Source organism: Miscanthus floridulus, chromosome 4 (genome assembly GCF_019320115.1).
Source record: "Miscanthus floridulus cultivar M001 chromosome 4, ASM1932011v1, whole genome shotgun sequence".
Lineage (NCBI taxonomy): Eukaryota > Viridiplantae > Streptophyta > Magnoliopsida > Poales > Poaceae > Miscanthus > Miscanthus floridulus.
In genome coordinates, this window is record NC_089583.1 from 6202655 (window position 1) to 6210646 (window position 7992).

The 7992-nt window shown below is 49.7% G+C and overlaps 1 non-coding gene across 1 annotated transcript; it reads left to right on the forward strand.

Annotated features, from left to right (window-relative positions):
• Positions 1 to 440: 440 nt before the first annotated feature.
• Positions 441 to 514, forward strand: TRNAT-AGU (transfer RNA threonine (anticodon AGU)). Its single transcript has one exon. It is a non-coding gene; the product is annotated as a tRNA-Thr (tRNA).
• Positions 515 to 7992: the final 7478 nt, after the last annotated feature.

Below are 7992 nucleotides of genomic sequence, written 5' to 3' on the forward strand. Positions count from 1 at the left end.
TAGTAAACATGTCCTAGTGATGGATTAATTAGGCTTAATAGTCTCGCGAATTAGCCATGGCTTATACTATTAGTTTTATAATTAGCTCATGTTTAGTGCTCCTAATTAGCATCCGAACATCCAAGGTGACAAGGGCTAAACTTTAGCCCAAGGCTTCAAACACCACTTAAGCGGTTTGTGCACCCCTCCATGCAATACATTGACCATGGAGAGATGTCAAGGACTCAAAAACATCAGATTGATCACAAAGCATCGGAGTATATGTGTGTGTAACATGAAGGATGTACCGATGTTGGAACCAAATGTTTTGTTTCTACCAGAACACAGGAGGAGAGGCCAAAATCATCTACTTATATAGTTTAGATGCTTGTCTTTCTGTGCCGGAATGTTTGCTTTACAGTTGTCTATGTAACCTCGAAAACAAAACAAGCAAACAGCAAGCTTTCGTAGCTCAGTTGGTTAGAGCACCCGTTTAGTAAGCGGGAGGTCTTGAGTTCGACTCTCAACGAAAGCATTTTTTTTTTCAGTCTTTTTTCTTCCATTAATTTTTTCCTCTTTGTTCAATTTCATTTTTTTCAGGCTTTTTTTTCTTCCATTAATTTTTTCCTCTTTGTTCAATTTCATTTCCCCCTTACTGTTATTCTTTTTTTGCTCTTTTTTTCTTTTTCAGGCTTTTTTCTTCCATTAATTTTTTCCTCTTTGTTCAATTTCATTTCCCCCTTACTGTTATTCATATGTTTCCAGCTCTGATTTCAGACCTTTTCCATTGTACATATAGTAATTGTTACCATGTGTCAAACAAACATTATGGCATAATGGCAAACATAAACCATGTCAGCTGGCGGCTGCTATTTGTTTTCCAGACAGATCTGTGTCATTCATGACGCAGCATCGCACAAAGATCAATTAAGCCACGGCCCACGAGGTGAAAACTCAACCCTGCATCGATCATGCTTACACTTGTGTGTTGTGACCAGCAGAGCTGCTAGCAGCATCGTTTTATCAGCATGCTTTTCGTCAGAAACTTGGTGGCACATGCAATGCAATGGGGCATTATTATCAAAGTTTACTGTATTATTTGCACTACTAAGTCATTGTGTGGCATTATTATCTGCAATCCTTCAGAAGAACGGGAGGAACGGATAGACTTTTTTGAATGAGAAAAGCACAAGTGGAACCAGCTGACAACTGTCCGGTCGAATATATATCAAAGTGTAGTTTGAAATGTGGGCAAAGCATGGACAAATCAGCTAGCCAGGACAAACAAATATGGAGATGCCCAACTGAATCTTGCCAAGCCAGCTCCAACTAATAATCCAGGTTAGTGCTCTGCAAGCCCCATCTTATCCAAGTAATTGGTCCTAGACGTCAGCTCTTTGATTCAGATGGTCAAAGGAGCAATAATATCGATCTATGTTCAGATTCAGATGCTCATCTGCTAGCTCTCTGTTGAAGTCTGACAGATAAGTAGTAGGGATCTAGTAGCTCTAAGGTTAATAATCTCATGTGTTTGCACTGATGCGTGTCTGATTCAGAATTCAGCTCTTGGAGCAGGAAAGATTCCGCGAACTAATGATGAGGCCCTGCTGGCAGCTCAAGTTGGACTACTCTTCCTCCATGTGTCTGTGTCTGTGTCTGTGTGTGTGGCCTTTGACAAAAGACCATGTGAGATGACTAGGAAACATCGTCGCAAGTGGAATCGGGATCATGTGAATCTGAAAACGTGCTGAGAGGAGTGTAAAGTATATGTATATGTGTGCACGATGTCAACCTCTGCACGACTGCACTTGCCTCATTTGGTCAGTCTCAAGCTCACGAGTCTCGAGTCCCCAGCCACCACCCTCAGGGGTAGGTTTCGCCATGTCTAGACTTGAGATTGCGAAGTTCTGGTGACTGGCAAATGTTTATCTGTTTCGAGGAATCTGAAGCAGCAGTAGGTTGGTTGGGACTGAAGTACATAAGGCTGACTAAATGAATGACCTCGGACGTTTCTGAATTTCTTACAGGGCGTCATCATCTATCTACCTACAGATAGATGGCTAGAGCGTCATCTATTTATTTTCAAATGCAGGCACCATGAGAATCGAAGACAGATTTTTGGTTTTGTGGCAGAAGCACAATGAGGCTGCTGCATTTCATTCAGACTAGTCCACTCCGTATTCTACAGAACTGGGCCTCTGCTAAAGTGCTAATTAAGGGCATGCACACTTTTGGGCCTCAGAATATTGCTAGCAGGTCTCTCTTTCGCCTGAAGCCGTTCCAGTGCAGACTGCAGAGGCACTTGACCCTTAAAAAAAATCGCTTGACACCGTCAGTTCGTCACCATAAGACGACGATACTGATTACTGGACCTCATGTAAGAATGGGAGGGAGGTTCATTTGTGCATGGGATCAATGTGTGTTCCAGAATCCAGAGCACCGATTCCGTGCCGACACCGCAAAGAGTTTCTAATGCAGACTCCAAACATGTTGACCTGCATTCATTCAGTTACGCCAACTGCTCAGCACCCAGTTCTCAAAGGTCGCAGTGCAGCAGCGTACACTGTGGACTCATTCATTCAGAAATGCAGAATCCAAAAGCGCAAGTGTTGGTGGACCATGCATGAACCAGGAGCATCGGTCACAACCCATGTAAGAATGGGAGGTCCATTTGTGTACCACGTATGGAAGTGAAATCAAATGTGTTCCAGAATCCAGAGCACCAATGCCGCGCCGACACCTCAATGAGTTTCTATTTCTAACATAAACTTTATCAGCCTCTGTCCTTCTGATTGGATAAGCTGGTCCTCCTAGCTAGCAGGTTGGGGACGCCCTAATGCAGAGTCCTAACATGTTGACCTGCATTCATTCAGTTATGCCAACTGCTCTCCTCACTGCTCAGCACCCAGCTCTGAAGGCTGTATGCAGGGCAGCAGCACTGTACAGGATTACACTCTGGACTCGTTCATTCAGAAATGCAAGAATAGAATCCAAAGCGCAAGCTGTTGCCTGGAGCCCTGGACCATGCATGAACCAGGAGCATCGGTTGGTTCATGGGAAATAGTAGTAGCCAGCTGCTGCTCATGGCCCATGGGAAATAGTAAGTACACTGAAGGCAGGCTTCCCTTCGCTGCATGTGGGCTCATGCAATGCAAATGGCAGGAGGATTGCATTGCATGAGGCACCGTACCGGGCCCAATTCATGAGATTTTGGGGGCTGGTCCAGTTTGGATCGGATTGGATTCAATGTGTTCCAGGCCAGAGCACTACTACTGCTAGCGAACATTTTGACTGGCATTCAGTTTTTGCCACTGTGGAGTGCCCCCTGTCTGAAGGTTTCTGTACATTCAGATTCAGTCATGCTGCATCAATATGCGCTAGCTAAGCTGGTGGATTTAACAAGAATCCAAAGCAAAGATTCTTCCTATGCCATATATTAGGAGCATCTGTAAACTCAGCCCATGGAAATCTTAAGGCACTAGTAGTATGAAATTTTGCATCACTCCTTTCGCTAGTGCCAAAAGCCATTATTCAGAAGATATATATATGCCTGAGATCTCCATTCAGTTCAATTTTTTGAATGGTCGCTTATAAGTTATGACAATAATAGTCTATGTCAGAGTTTTGTTATTGGAGGATAGGGTAGGATAGGACGGATGGGTAGGTTCAGTGCTTCAGAAGAATAGATTTAAGGTTATCAAACTTAGAGTTTGTTTACACCTTAATCCACATATGTTCAAGTAGATTGGAATGAAATTAGTTAACTTTTTTTATCTCTCATTCCACCCAGTCGTAGGGTCGAGATGACCGACTAGAGGGGGTGAATAGTTGTTTCTAAAAAATAATCGCAAGAGTTAACCAATTTAGATGAGTAAGTGAAAATGCGGTCTTGCCTCAGACTACACCCCTCTATCTAAATTTGCTAGTACCCTTATAAAAGATTGAGCTAGAGAGCAACTAAGGTACCAAGCTAGTGAGAGTTCTCCTAAACAATTCTAGTTGGCAAGATCAAACAAGCTAAGCAACTAGTCCAAGAGAAAGCGCTCCGAAGCTCCTACACATGCTAGTGATAAAGGTGGTAAAAAGCACAAGCTCAACAACACAAGCTCAATATATATTGCAATAAAGTAAACTTGTGTTGGGATAAGCAAACCACAATGTAGAGGATGACACATGATGTTTTTACGTGGTTCGGTGACTTGCCAGTCACTTGGTCCAACTTGAGGCGAGTTCTAAGGTTGTCGCTCCTCTTGTTAGTCCAAGCCCCCAAGCTTCGGACTACCTCACTAGGTAGGCTCCACGTGAGCACTAAACTTTGAGCCGGCCAAATCAACTAGACACTCTCATAAGCCTCAATTTTACCAGAGATGCTCTTTGCCTTCCTCTGACGGGGATGAGCTCAATAGCCCCTCACAAAGCCAACTCTGGAGCACCGCACAATCCTTCTTATGTGCTTCACGAAGACACAATCACCATGCCGTCTAGGAACCGGCAAGCTCCAAGAGTAACAAGCAACCACGCCCGCACGACGACCACCTAGTGCCACAAGCAATCTCTCACGCAAAGATTCACACTAGTGGAGCACACTCACTCTCCAAATGTTGCCCTCAAGCAAGGAGTATGAGAGCAGGTGCTAGAAAAAGTGCTCTCCCAAAGAGTATGCTGTTAGAATGGCCAAGATAGCCCTCACCAACCGGGCACACCACTATATATAGAGGAGCACCCAAAAACTAGTCGTTACTGTGTTGATTTGACATTCCCGGACAGTCCGCAATACAAGCCCCAGACTGTCCGCCGTTCACTCAACTAGCCGTTGGATTTGAAATCCTAAACTGCGGACTGTCTGCCACAGTGGCCCGGACTGTCCGCCAGTGTTTCATAGCTCCCTGAACAGCAGCAGCAGCAGCAACTCTGCTCGCCAGCACTTTTAACCGGAGAACTGTCTGCCCCAGGGCATGGGCTGTCCGCCGTTATCAAGTTAGCCCAAGAACAGAACAATCAGTAACACTCTCGCCGAAGAAAATGAACGGCGGACTGTCTGCCACTCACGCACGGACCGTCTGCCGTTTGTCGGAGACCAATACTAGGGTACCCAAAGAGGAGGAGCTAATAACCATCAACATTGATTCATCCGAGCAGTCAAGAGCGCGACTATAGCTCCAACCGACCCTCAGGTGCGCAAGCTCCACCTTGCCCGGCTTCTGAGGGCGAGCTCCACTTCGCCCGACCTGTGGGGGCGAGCTACGCCTCGCCCGACCTCTGAGGGTTGGCTCTATCTCGCCTAACACCGAGGTTGCGGGCTCTGCCTCGCCCGACACCAAGGCCATAGGCTCCACCTCACCCGACCTCTAAGGGTTGGCTCCGCCACGCCCGACCCTTGGGTTTCGGCTCTGTCTCGCCCGATCCTTAGGTCTGCGCTCTACCTCACCCGCCCACCAAGGCCATAGGCTTTGCTTCGCCCAACCTCTTAGGGCGGGCTTCGCCTGACACCAAGGCCGTGGGCTCCTACTCGCCCAACCTCTAAGGGTTGGCTCCGTCTCGCTTAACCCTTGGGTCTACGCTCTGCCTCGTTTGACCTCTGAGGCCACGGGCTCCTACTCGCCAGACCTCTAAGGGCTGGCTCCACCTCAACCGACCCTTAGATCTGCACTCTGCCTCGCCCGACCTCTGAGGCTATAGGCTTCGCCTTGCCTGACCTCTAAGGGTAGGTTCCACCTCGCCCAGCCTTTAGGGGAGGATTCCCCCTCGACCGACCCCGAGGTCATGGGCTCCGCCTCGCCCGAACCTTGGGTCTACGCTTCGCCTCGCCTAGCCTCTAGGGGAGGAATCTGCCTTGCCTGACCCCGAGGCCATGGGCTCCGCCTCGCCTGACCCTTGGGTCTATGACTCGCCTCACCCGGCCTCTAGGGAGGACTCCACCTCACCCGACCCCAAGGCCACGTGCTCTGCCTCGCCCAACCCTTGGGTCTACGCTCTGCCTCACCCGACCTCTAGGGGAGGACTCTGTCCCGCCTGACCCTAAGGCCATGGGCTCTGCCTCACCCGATGGAGACCCATATCGTCGCCAACCACTCTAGGTCCTAGCGAATGGGCCTAGGTCAAAGCTCTGACACCAGGGAGGTGACCGGCATGCCCTGATCTAACCTGTGGCTGTGACGAGCCATACCTGGGGATTCACATTAGGAATAGTGTTGGGAGTACCAGTGTTGTTCTACCTAACCCTCGTACAGGCACTAATAGGCGTGTAAGTTCATCATTACGTCCATTAGGATAGAGTGGAGCACCACGACCGGGAGGCAACGCCTGCGCATGGCGCTAGTGATGGACAGGGCCACGACGTGGACCTGTCCCTATTGATGTCTACAGGGTCGGTGGGATCCACGTGAAGGAAAAGAAGGACCCAGTGATCCTAGAGGACTTCTCCTTCTCGTTCTCCTTTTTTCCTCGACTATAATCTGTTCTTTCCCTTAGCCTATAAAAGGGAAAGTAGGGCGTCCCACGATGGGGAGCTCAACTCGACTAGACTCAAATCGAGCGAATCGATCGCATCACAGCACATCACAGCAGAGAAGCGACCGAGCCCTTGGCGCCCGTTCGCTCCTCTCACCAGAGACTTAGAACCTATCCCTCTCTCGACCATTGGTAACCCCTACTACGAACTTTCAGTGCTAGTAACATGAGCAGCAGTAATGAACTGAACATAGGGATGTTCTGCCTAAAGCAGTATAGACCTCGTGTCCTCTTAGCACACCATCCGGGCCAGACGTGTAATATTAGAAATTTACTTGTTGGTGGCAACTCGAAACACCGACAATTGGCGCGCCAGTTAGGGGCCTTTTGTGCGTCTCAACATCCACACCAGGCCTTGGATGGTTAGTCACAACCTCAGCTGGGTCCTGGGCACGCACGTGCGCTTTAGGGACCTGGACTTCATCGTCACGACGAAGGGAGAGTTGGCGACGGCTCTCGCTGCCGTCCCACCTCTCCACTCTACCAGCCTTGACGCGATCGCTGAGGCGCTTGAGGAGCTGCAGCTGCACACATCGAAGGCCCACGCCCTCAAAAGCGACCAGCTCCTCGACTTCGACTATGAGAGGTTGGAGCGCCAGCTCGGTGCCTTCCTAGGACCCCGACCGTCCTAGGAGGACCTGTGCCACCTCACCTTCTTGTTCGCCAACATCATGGCATAGCTTACCAAAGGGAAGCCGCTCTCTCCTAAATACCTCATTCGGAGCGCCCTGACAACGCTCCCGTCCAGTCTTCGCAACGCCGCAGAAACCGGTGGCCACCCTATGACGCAATGCACGCCTCCATCCCCCGTGAACAACGAGTTCATAGGGATGACTGAATATGTCATGGAACCTATTCATGACCTCCGTGCAGGAGAATCGGAGTCACCCTCCAGCTCTGACTCCAGCAGAGGGAGCCATCACCCCTCTCGTGAGTGTTTCATGGTAGGTACCTCCGAGGGACACGTTGAACGCATCCATGAGGAATAGGCTACCCTAAGAATGACCTCGATGATGAGGTCGAGAGGGATGCAGGAGCCTCGCCTCGCCTATGGGTGAAGCAGCTGAAGGCCCGACACCAAGAGCTCGAGGAAGCGCGACTCCAGCTCGAGTAGGAACGCGTGGAGCTTGATCGAGAGATCGAGCGCCATGGACATGGTGGGCGTGCATGTGCCATGGCCCATGATGTGAACCGAAGGATCATCAACGACAATAAAGCCCTCCCACACTTCGCCTGAGCGAGCCAGAACATCACTGCTATGGCGGCCTTGCTCTGGGGGCTTTTGGGGCTCACAACGCCCGAAGACTGTCGAGCCCATCATGAGATTCGCACGCTACTCGACCGTGCTATGGCACAGCAGGTCGAGAGCTCGCCGTCTCGGTGACGTGAGCTCGACGCCAGCTAGTGCACACCCTCAGAGTGATCCGATAGGGACATGTCAGTCCACCTAGCATCACAAGGCGGTAGGCTACGCACCACGGTCCCGGTACATGAGCGTCTCAG